Source organism: Podarcis melisellensis (genome assembly GCF_964234715.1).
Source record: "Podarcis melisellensis genome assembly, chromosome: 1".
Taxonomy (NCBI): Eukaryota; Metazoa; Chordata; class Lepidosauria; order Squamata; family Lacertidae; genus Podarcis; species Podarcis melisellensis.
The window spans coordinates 127568879-127575289 of NC_138528.1; the positions used below are offsets into that span (position 1 = coordinate 127568879).

At 46.8% G+C, this 6411-nt stretch overlaps 1 protein-coding gene across 2 annotated transcripts in view; it reads right to left on the reverse strand.

The window, feature by feature from the left end:
• Positions 1–6355, reverse strand: part of INO80D (INO80 complex subunit D) — a 40496-nt gene extending 34141 nt beyond the window's left edge. The window contains exon 1 of one of the 2 annotated variants that reach the window (XM_081912846.1): positions 6048–6355. The gene's annotated coding sequence lies outside the window, so the exon portion shown is untranslated. The remainder of the gene's footprint in view (positions 1–6047) is intronic. The other variant, XM_081912845.1, reaches the window with a different exon arrangement.
• Between the last annotated feature and the right edge of the window lie 56 nt (positions 6356–6411).

Here is a 6411-nt window from a genome sequence, read left to right on the forward strand (position 1 = left end):
ACCGAGAAATTCAGTCACAGTACATCTAACCAACTGAGATCTAGCTTATGCTACATTCCGACAGCATGATCCTAACTGTGGACAATTAAAGCAGTATATCACTTTTAACAGTCATTCCTTCCCTCAAAGAATTCTGGGAACTGTAGCGTGTTAAGGCTGCAAAGAGCTTTAGGAAACCTCTATTCCCTTACAGACCTACAATTTCAGAGTGGTTTAACGATCAATCGCTTACCCCAGAAAACTCCGGGAATTATAGCTCTGTATGGGAAAAAGGGGGTCTCCCAATCAGTGTTAGAAACAAAGGTATATAAGTTTATCACCAAATGGCACTACAACAGAATGTCTAGGTACCTTTTTTGCAGTGGTATGTATGTATGCATGTATGCATGTATGTATGTATGTATTCTTTTCATTTCATTTCTATACTGCTTTATATATTTTTTTAAAAATCAAACGTGTACAACCCATTAAAACATCAAATAAAACAATCCAGAATAAAACAAACAAATTCAAGCTTCAAAGAAATTATTTCAGATCCTTCTCTAAGAGACAGTTTGCCTTCCCCATATTTATTTACCTACTTAACATATAGAGCTGCCCCATAGCAGAAGTACCGTGCTCTAGGAAGTCATTGTGGTGTAGTGGTTAAGAGTGTTGGACTAGGACCTGGGAGATCAGGGTTCAAATCCCCACTCAGTCACAAAGCTCACTGGATGACCTTGGGTCATTCACAACCTCTTAATCTGCCTCGCAGGGTCATTGTAGGGATTAACTAAGGAGGGAGGTGAACCATGTACTCCTTGGAGAAAAAGATGGATAAATAAGATCTACTGCTTACCTGCTTAAGAAAGCTGGAGGGGCCAGCCAGGTGGAGATGTCAGTCGCCAACCTTGCATCCGGACATCTCCACCTGGTTGCAATTGGGTGTGCGTCAGTCACAAAACGCATCTGGCGCCTGGGAAATCTTGAACACTATATCAGCATCCTCCCAGTAGTGATGTATGGAAGTGAGAGCTGGACCATAAAGAAGGCTGATCGCTGAAGAATTGATGCTTTTGAATTATGGTGCTGGAGGAGACTCTTGAAAGCCCCATGGACTGCAAGAAGATCAAACCTATCCATTCTTAAGGAAATCAGCCCTGAGTGCTCACTGGAAGGACAGATCCTGAAGCTGAGGCTCCAATACTTTGGTGCCTGGCGTGCTCTGGCCCATGAGGTCACAAAGAGTCGGACATGACTAAATGACTAAACAACAACATATCAGCATCCCTAATAAACTAAACTTCCCAGGGTTCTTTGGGGGAAGCCATGACTGTTTATAAAGTGGTATGATACTGCTTTAAATGCATAGCACAGATGGAGCCCATGCTTCCTAAGAAGATCCACTGAATTCAATGGTGCTTCCCTACTATTTGCTTAGAACTGCAATCTTTGTTTGCAAGGTGCTAGTTACCAAGACAGAAATGCCTTTTACATCATATTCTAGAGGTGATGAGGGGAACTTTCTCAACCCAAGGACCACAGTTCCTTCGCCAAAAACTTCCAAGGGCCACACACCTAAACATTTGGGGTGGGAAGTAGAGCCAGCGAGGGGTGTGCCCTGGGAAGCATTTAAGGGCCTGATAGAGATGTCCAGAAGGCTGCATTCAGCCCCAGACATTCCCCACTGATTTCTAGAGATTTATACTGAAATCACATAATAGTGTCAGATATTAATAACGACCTGCTGCTGAGCATTTTATATCCCATCAGCCATGGCCTATACACAGCACCCCCAATTCCTTTGCCCAGGGTTTCTGCTGAAACCTTCCATGGCAGAAGCTAACTCATGTGAATTTATGGTCAGCCTTTCCTTGGTTTGCTATGTTTCAGGAGGGATCACCTAGGAGCCAATACTGGTGAAACGCAAAGCCCTTTGAGCCACCACATTTCTCTCCTCCATGGACCTTGGGATCATGGTGAATTGAGTCCAATCTTATGGACATTGACAGCACTATCCTATGGAATGTGTATTCCAAAAGTAAGCCCGGTGCGTTCAAGGGGGCTTGCTCCCAGGTGGGTGCAGAGGTCTGTACCCCTAATGTGAAAACACGTTCCCCTGAAACTCGTTGCAACTTACTTCCACATCCTGCATTTAGGATCTGAGTGAAAGTGACTCATATCGTCTTGCTCTCAGTATTAACACCCACATATCAGAAAGATGTTAATTTAGTCCCAGCAGCATTTTTCTCATTATCATCAGTAATTCTATATTTGAACACTTCGAGCCACTTTTTAAAAAATCTCCAGAAGCTAGATGTGACAAAACTGCTCCCATTCTGTCTTTCTAAAACTGATACAGTTTTAGAATCTGAAGACAGGGTAGGCTGGTGGAACCAAAATATTCAGTACTAAAGGGGAGGGGGAGCATGTGCTACCTCACTGAGAGAACTGTCAGATAACCCTTATTTTAGAGTTCCTTCCCTCAAGCCCTCCGCCCGCCCAGGAAATATGATAATACTCATTACTCTGAAATATTGTATTTATGTACCACTTTGCAGAATGAAACCTTCAACTTTAGATTGTCTCTCATTTTAAAATTGTAGTTCTCTCTGCTTTGGAAGAGTAACTACCACTTACTAAGTCATAACATTTCTCAGTGCACATACACCCATGTGGTGAGATTTTTAACACCTCCTGACTGCCGGGATGTCTGATTGAATGTGGATAGTAAAGGTTCTTCGCTCCATGCGGACAGGTGGCAAAAGCAACTGGCTATGTGGTAGTTATTTGCCAATCGTGGAAATTAACTACTTTATAACAGTCAACTGTATTCAACCCACATTTTGCAATTATTTAAGATGTACTGGCATTCATGAAAAGCTAGTTTTAATTCTGTTGAAATCAGTAAGACAGGCAGAGCAATTATTTGGAGGCATGCAAAAAGCTACCTAGGTAAAGGTAAAGAGTAAAGGACCCCTGGACGGTTAAGTCCAGTCAAAGGCGACCATGGGGTTGTGGCGCTCATCTCGCTTTCAGGCCGAGGGAGCCTGAGTTTGTCTGCAGACAGCTTTCCGGGTCACGTGGCCAGCATAACTAAGCCACTTCTGCTGCAATGGGACACCGTTACGGAAACCAGAGCGCACGGAAATGCTGTTTACCTTCCTGTCGCAGTGGTACCTATTTATCTACTTGCACTGGCGTGCTTTCAAACTGCTAGGTTGGCAGGAGCTGGGACAGAGCAACAGGAGCTCACCCTGTTGTGGGGATTCGAACCGCCAACCTTCTGATCTGCAAGTCCAAGAGGCTCGGTGGTTTAGACCACAGCGTCATCTGCTAACTAGGGCCCCCTAGTCAGCACCCTATGCTGTATTTGGGGCAAGGAAGGGTCTTAACATTAGGTAGTTGTGTTTTAGATAGTAATGTTCATATTTGTATAACTTTTTTTTCATTTCCACCCTAAGCTACTTATTTAAAAGTAAAATTTACTTATTTTAATGGAGTGAGAGGACAGTGTGAGGGGAGGGATTTAAAAGGTAGTTCCTATGAAGATAAGGCCATGTTCAATTTTACCAAAGCTAAGTGCAACTACTGAAATACACTTAAGAAACGGTTGTTGCTGGTGGTGATGTTAAAATTGTAAGCTCCTTGGAACAAGAACCTGTCCTCTTATACTTTGGAAAGCACTATGCAGCTTGATGGTTATATTTAAATAATGAATCAGAACCCAAACACATGGTGACTTTTTTGAGAATGTGTAGACTAGCCCTCAGCCTTGAAACACTTATGCTAGCACAGACAAAACGGCTTTAACAAAACACCACCAAATAATGCATAGGATTATAGTGTCATAGGTTGCAGTTTTGGTCCATCATTCTACAGTGACAAAGTTGTTGTTATCTCACTCAGCATAACAGCAGTCTTGAGCGTTGGGAAGTCCATTCAAGGTACAGTTCTGCAATGCATTTATAACAGAATGCTTGCATGAGTGCTTTGCAGAACAGACACTTGAAGCCACACTCTTTGCCAGAACTAAAACGAAAATGTCCCACCAGTCATCTAAGAATAATGGGAAATTGCCTATATAGGTACTGTATTCCATTGGAATCTCAGAAAAGCTCACCTGACACATCTGATTTCAATTCCCCCATGCAATGGAGCTTCTATTCTGCATACAAAACAAGGACAGAGATCCAAAAACATACTTTGAGTGCAGCCAAGACCTTAAACTGAGCACTGTTTTGTTTTGTTTTTAAGCCTTTCAATTTCTGTGAATGGCAGGTCCCAATGGCAAGTCCCAAACTGCATTCTAAACTCCTTTCAGTTTCAGAAACTGTTTTGACATGTGGCTTGAAGAGGCACACTATGAGACACACAAATCCAAAGCTCCCTTCATGGATACACGCAACTAGATTCTTGCAATCCTGGCCAAAAGTTCACCTGAAGATGGAGGAGGTGAATGTACTGTAAGCATTCAAGCCCAAGTTAAACTTTTTGCAACATTGGCCTAGGAATCTGACCATTGCAGACCTCTGCATTGATACAGTCCAGCCTCAAGGACTTGAATTTATGCCTACACACAATTATCCTTATCTAGCCACATTTCTGAACTGACATTCCTGAAACTCATCTCTTCTGCAACAACTTTCTCCTGAAGATTTTACGCTCAAACACTGACCATAGAAACAATTTACCAACCATTTACAGAACGCTATCTGTGTCCTTGTATAATGTGTTTATGGCCTAACACACACACCCCCAAGACCCTGGCTTGGGTAGTAAATTGTTTCCAGGCTACGAACGGCCAAAAGCTACGAGGCTAGCCTTTACAATTCCAACTCATTCACAAAAAACCAGGGTTTCATACACAAACCCAGCATGCCTTTGCAAGGCTGGACTCCCTCTCTGACAGCACCTACGAAAGTACTGAAGTGGTAAGATCTGGTAGCCCTGGCAAAACGGACGCCAGAAGTAAGAAGCTGGGCGACAGCACCCTCCACCCACCGGCCTCCCACTCCCCTGGAACAAATCTTAAAACTAACCAAGGTTGTTTCTAGGCTTTTCCCTTTCTTTCTTTCTCGTGGGACCTTGCAACACCACCTCTGCAGCATGATGACTTGCGAGCCTTTAACCCTTCGCCTACCCCGCCAGCACCACGGAAAAGTTCCCGCTGCCCCATAACCATTTAAAATCAGGATTAACGTTCATACTTGGGGGGCTAGAGGAAGAGGAAAAGGTGGGCTTGCAAAGCAGCGTTTGGGAAAGGGGGAAACGCTTCTCTGCCCCCCCCCCAGCCGCATGTTTCCCAATGCAATTCAGGAGGGAGCGCCAAAATGTTCCTGCACTCATATCAGGTCGCATTAAAACCCAAATTGTAGGACGAGGAAGGAAGGGTCCGAGGTGGTGCTGGACGGGGGCTCGGCGATGTCCAAAAAGCAAAACTTTAAAAGGCCGGAGGAGGCGGGGGGAGGGAGATCCCGGCGGACGCGCTTCCCCGGGACCCCCCAGGTCTAAAGAGGGCGAAGCGCGCCCCCAACTCGGGAGGGTTTAAAATAGTAGTGGGAAATAATAATAGCCCGCTTCGCCCTCTCTCGCCGCCGCCACCCCCCTCCACCACCATCGCGCCCCGGAGTCTCTGCTCCGAGGTCCGCCGGCCTCCCCCCGCCTAACCCCCGCCCGGGCTTCGGAGCTCCCTGGCCGAAGCGCCTTCCCCGCCCGCCACCTTCCGAAACCCCCTCTCGGAGGCCTGAGCCCGCCGCCCGGGGCCTGTCCGGCGCTAGGCCGGGCCCCGTCGCGGGGGGCGGGGAGCCGCTAGGCCACAAGGCCCGTCTCTCCCGCCTCGGCCAGGCTCCCCTCCCCTCCACCCCCGGCGCCAATTTCCCTCTGTTCCCCACCCGCGGGTCCCGGAACCCCCCCCCCGTTTCCACCCCCCCTTTCGAAACCCGCGCGGCCCGGCTCTCCCACGCGCATCCCCGGCCTCGCGTAGCCCACCCTGCGGCTGTCCCCTCGCGCGCGGCGCCGCCTGCCGCTCTAGGCGAGCCCGGGGATGCAGGCCGGGCCTGGCTTACCTTTCCAGCTGGCCCTTTTTTTTTTTCTCCTCCCTCCTCTTCTCGGCTCTCTCGTCTCTCCCCCCTTTTTCTCCCCCTCTGCTGGGCTGGCAGAGCAGAGTTTCCTCCCCAGCGGAGGGAGCGGGGAAATGGGTCTCGGAGCTGCTTGAAGCGCTGAGGGAGCTTCGCTGCTTGGTTTGCTGCTGCCCCCCTGGCTCTGAGGAGAAAGATCCCTGCTTTTTCTTTTTTTTTTCTTTTTTAGAACGGGAGCTCTTTTATTATGAGGATGATTTAAATAAAAAAAAATAATATATAATTTTTTTTTTTTAAAAAAAGCAAAATAATAAAATAAAACAAACGCTTACGAAAGTGCTCGGAGAGGGTA